The sequence below is a fragment of the Dipodomys ordii genome, unplaced genomic scaffold (genome assembly GCF_000151885.1).
Source record: "Dipodomys ordii isolate 6190 unplaced genomic scaffold, Dord_2.0 Scaffold282, whole genome shotgun sequence".
Classification (NCBI taxonomy): Eukaryota; Metazoa; Chordata; class Mammalia; order Rodentia; family Heteromyidae; genus Dipodomys; species Dipodomys ordii.
The window spans coordinates 376780-382071 of NW_012267498.1; the positions used below are offsets into that span (position 1 = coordinate 376780).

General features: G+C 39.2%; 1 non-coding gene across 1 annotated transcript; it reads right to left on the minus strand.

Moving 5' to 3' along the window:
- Nucleotides 1–891: 891 nt before the first annotated feature.
- Nucleotides 892–963, minus strand: Trnac-gca. The gene has a single exon. It is a non-coding gene; the product is annotated as a tRNA-Cys (tRNA).
- Between the last annotated feature and the right edge of the window lie 4329 nt (nucleotides 964–5292).

A 5292-nucleotide genomic window follows, 5' to 3' on the forward strand; every position in this document is an offset into this window, starting at 1 on the left:
TTTTTGTCGGTCCTGGGGCTTGAACTCTGGGCCTGGGTGCTGTCCTTCAGCTCTTCAGCTCAATGCTAGCACTCTACCACTTGAGCCACAGTGCCACTTCCGGTTTTCTGGTAATTAATTGAAGAGTCTCACGGCCTTTCCTGCCCAGGCTGGGTTTGAACCGCAATCCTCAGATCTCGCCTCCCGAGTAGCTAGGATCACACCAAATATTTCTTTATTGAGATTAAGTGACTATATAAATTTCACAATACTTTGGCATAGTTATACTTAGCTAAAGTCACAAACACATTTTAACCTTCACAATGATAATCATCACTATCTTAATCTACAAAGCTTATGAACCTATGAACTTTGACAATAAAACTATTTCTTCCAAGCAAAAGGAAAGAAATGTACATGAGTGGGCCTCCTGATTTGGTTAAAGTCTCAGAAAACAAGACTGGTGTTCCTGGGAAGAGGTACTCTGCCCCCAGAGTATCCTCAGACAGGAGCTGCTACATCCCAGCTCTAGCTTGTGGGGATGCCCAACAAAAATCAGAATTGTATATATACAACTGTGTAAGACTTCTTTAAAATTTCCCTGTGTATTCACAAACACACACACACACATATTCACACATACCATATCAATTGTTTTCTCCAGACAACACTGCACAACATTCACTGTTTTCCTTAACAAGAGACAGAGCCCCATCTCCAACAGAAATAAGACAATGAGAAATGTTTCCTGGGGCCCAATTTAGCTTTGAAGAAGGTGTGTTTGTCCCAAGTAACAGGTGTCAGGAAGGCTTTCTGTTCACACCTTACCTGCCTCTCCTTCTGCCACCTGCAAAGCTAAATTGAGGTGGTGAAAAAAGACAAACAGGGAATATTTTATTACAGGGAAAAGGCAGGGGGCACCTGGATTTGAACCAGGGACCTCTTGATCTGCAGTCAAATGCTCTACCCCTGAGCTATACCCCCACCTGGTTATACATGTCTACTACACATTCTAAATCTGCATGGCCATACCCTAGCTGTCATCCTTCATGTACACTTGCTACTGCTCTGCCATCTTGTGCTTTTTCTTTTAAATTAATGTACAGAGGGATTACAATGATATGAGTCAGGTAATGAGTGTGTTTTCTTTTGAACAGTGTCTTCTGTACCCTTACTGTCTTCCAGTCCCTTCTCCCATTGCAGCTGATGGGCCCTCTGCTGAATTTTTTCACCTGCTTTCCACTGTTCCTGTGTGCCCTCCTCCCAGCTGTTCTATTCTTTTTATTTTTTATTTTTGGCGGTCATGGAGCTTAAACTCTGGACTTGGGCGCTGTCCCTCAGCTCTTCAGTTCAAGGCAAATTCTCTTCCACTTGAGCCACAGTGCCACTTCCGGTTTTCTAGTGGTTTAGTGGACGTAAGAATCTCCAGGACTTTCTTGCCTGGGCTGGCTTTGAACCTCAATCCTCAGATCTCAGCCTCTTGAGTAGCTAGGATTACAGGTGTGAGCCACAGGCGCCTGGCCTCTGTTCTCTAAAGAAAAAAAAAAAAACAACCTTATATAATGTTCTTGTTTTTTTCTTCAAATATTTTTCAATATTCATCAGTGACATTATCTGAGCCTAGAGTTGGTGTCATGTGAATTTTTAAAATTTTAAATTCAACACTTAAAACATATGACTCTATGGATTTCTTCTTTTATCAGTTTTAGAAAATCATGCCTTTCAAGTTACATGTATACTTTGGTATAAGCTGTTGAAACTGTGGACACTGAGGTAATTGCAATGTCTCCTAAATTTGCTTCGGAATGTCTTTAGAATTTGTGGTAATTTTTCCCAGTACTCTGAACTTTTTTTTTTCTTTTCTGTTTTTCTTCTTCAGCAATCTTTCATGTAGTTTCTCAACTTTATGAATCTTTACAACAATCAACTTTTGGGTTAATTAATTTTCTCTACTGTTCATCTATTTCTCACTTTATTAATATATTCCTTTTATTATCTTGAGCTAACTTACCATTTTTGTGGCTTCTTAACATGAAGTTTAAATGTCTGACTTTAAATTTCTCCACTTTTCTACTGAAGACAGTAAAATTTTCCTCAGTGCTACTTTAACTTTGTCTGCCTTAAAATTTTCCATACTTTCATGACCATTTGGTTAAAATGTTCCTTTATGATTTCTTCTTTTGATTCTAAATAAATTATAAGTGTGCTTTGTTGTCACAGTAGCTACAACCCTGTTGCTATATTCATATTATTGTATGGTTTACAATGTACATCTTTATTTCAGGTAGAAGGCTGGTTTCTACAAGAACCACATTCATTCTAGGAGTGTGAGCACTTCCAGCCCACCCCCTGCTTCCAAGGAAAGAGACAGAAGCCGAACATTGAGTTGACCATGGCTGATGAGTTAATTAACCATGCCTATGTAAGATTTCCACAAAAACCAAAATGGAATTCAGTCTGTAGCAATCTGACTGGCCCAACCTGTGGTGTATTAGAAATTTTGGTCAATGACACTAATTTGGTCCTCCAACTCCCTCTTCTGGACTATTAATTCTCCTAGTTTGTCCATAACTGCATAAGGTCATATTGCTAAAATAAATGCCTTCATTCAATACTTATAATGACTTTACATCCCTGATTAAACACTGACACATCTCACTGAGTAGATTTTTTCTAATTTTTTCATTCAAATAGGAAACATATAAAAGTGCACTATCATAAATATTGAGCTTTATAAATAATTTTTAAAATTATTCATGTAGCTGCGTACCAATGGTTCATGCCTATAATCTTAGCTACTCAGTAGCATAAGATCTGAGGATGGTGGTTGAAGCTATCTGGGGAAGGAAAGACCGTGAAATACTTATCTCCAATTACCCATCAAAAAGAGGAGATGGGAAGGAATGGGAAGGGGAAACAAAGGAGGAGGCAACAATGCTTGATAAGAAAAATACTCATAGCGGGGGGCCAGTGGCTCACACCTGTAATACTAGCTACTCAGGAGGCTGAGATCTGAGGATCACGGTTCAAAGCCAGCCTGGGCAGGAAAGTCCAGAAGTGGCGTTGTGGCTCAAGCGGTAGAGTGCTCGCCTTGAAGAGCGCAGGGACAGCACCCAAGTCCAGAGTTCAAGCCCCACGACCGACAAAAAAGAAAAGTACTGATTACCTTGCTCATGTAATTGTAACCCCTCTATACAATATTTTCACAATAAAAAAAAAGGCTAGAAGTGGAGCCGTGGTTCAAGTGGTAGAGTACTAGCATTGATCGGAAGGAGCTCAAGACAGTGCTTAGGCCATGAGTTCAAGCCACAGGAGTGGCACCAAAAGAAGTCATGGCTGGGAATGTAGTTTAGTGGTAGAGTGTTTGCCTAGCATGCATGAAGCTCTGGGTTCAATTCGTCAGTACCACATAAACAGAAAATGCTGTAAGTGGCACTGTGGCTCAACTGGTAGAGTGCTAGCCTTGAGCAAAAGAAGCTCAGAGACAGTGCCCAAGCCCTGAGTTCAAGCCTCAGCACTAGCAAAAAAAGAAAATCACTTATATAACCTCATATCCAAATCAAGAGATAGAATAATATACAGGAGCAGATCGAGATACGATGGAAGGGACTGACAGAATGTGAGCACTTACATCTTCATATTGCCTCAACTTTTAAATCATTTTGGTATTTTACATGTCCAAACACTAAAGCCTTAAATATAAGGAGATAAACCTTAAAAATCAAATATAAATGGTACAACTAATAGCATGTTTCACTGATAAGAGGACCTCAATGGAAAAAAAACTCTTAGTGGTAACGTCATCTAAAGAAACAGATGTACTACAGTGAGATATTGAGCTTTATACAGACAGGTCTCTTCAAAAAACAATATATTATTATTTTCTGGAACGAGGGCTCTATTTGTGGAAACAGGATAATTGAGAAATACTACAAATATTGTATAATGGATGATTACGTCACTTATTAACTTTCTGATTCTCTTGTGGCTATGTAGAAGAAACTCATTGTTCTTAGAAAACACACACATGCTCAAAATTTAATAGTGTCAAAATGTCTTCAACTAACTTTCTAATGATTTAGAAAACATGCACCTATGTGTGTGAGGTGTGTGTGTGTGTGTGTGTGTGTGTGTGTGTGTGACAAATGAAGCAGAATGGTAACAACCGGTAAACCCGTGAGACTATAGGGATTTCCCTTATGTTTGGTTGTTTGGTTGGTTCTTGGATGTTTTTACTGGCGGGAGGGGAAGGAGATAGCTATATAGCCAAGCTGCCCTCTAACTTGCAATCCTCCTGCTCATCCTGCTGAATGCCAGAATTACAGGCATCAATCTCCTTGCCTAACACTTTTTGTAACTTTTCTCTAGATTTGAAATATTTCAAAATAAAAAAACAAAATAATTTTTTTGGTCAGTCACAGGGCCTCTCAGCTCTTGAACTCACGTCAGGCTTTTTCAGATTATATGGTGCTGAGGAATTGAACCCAGGGCCTCATGCATGCAAGGCAAGCACTCTACCACTGAGCCACCTTCCCAGCCCCAAGTAATTGTTTTTTAAGTTAACTTAAAAACAAAAAAAGAAGCATTGCTAGCAGACCTGAAACCATTTTGTACTTTCTCCTACTCAAATCTCTTTGCTCCAAAAGTACTCTTGTTACCTCCAAAACTATATTGGCCTATTTTTGAAACATCATATCTCTTTCTCCCATCGTTATGTACGGTATTCAGCCATACTATTTGTTTGTGAGAATAGTTCATTTTCATTGCTCAGTAGTATTCTACTTTACAAATCATGATTTACTTATCTAACCTGCTCTGAAGGAATGTTCCAGGTTTTGCCAGATTTGGGCTGTTAAAAATAAGTAGATATGAATATTCACATGTGTCTTTGAGAAATGCATGTGTAGATCACATTTCTGTTAGAGGAGTTAATAACGTATGATCAAAGTGGTTATGTGCTCCAATTTATTAGCCATTTAGGTATCACTTGTGAAGTGTCTGTTCCAGCCAGCATCACTGACTGCAAAGAACCTTCTTTTATTCTTTTTCTTTCCTTCCTTCTTTCTTTCCTTCCTTTTCTTTCCTTCCTTCCTTCTCTTTTCTTCCTTCTTTCTCTTCTTTCCTTTTTTCCTTCCTTCCCTCCTTTCCTTCCCTCTCTCCCTCCAACCTCTTTTCCTTCGTTCCTTCCTTCCCTTTCTCTTCCTTCCTTCCTCTTTCTCTTTCCTTCTTTCTTTCTTTTTCTTTCTTTCTCTTTCTCTGTAGTTCCCAGTTTGTTATAAGCCAAGTGTTCATACCGGCTTGGCTCTATTCTGG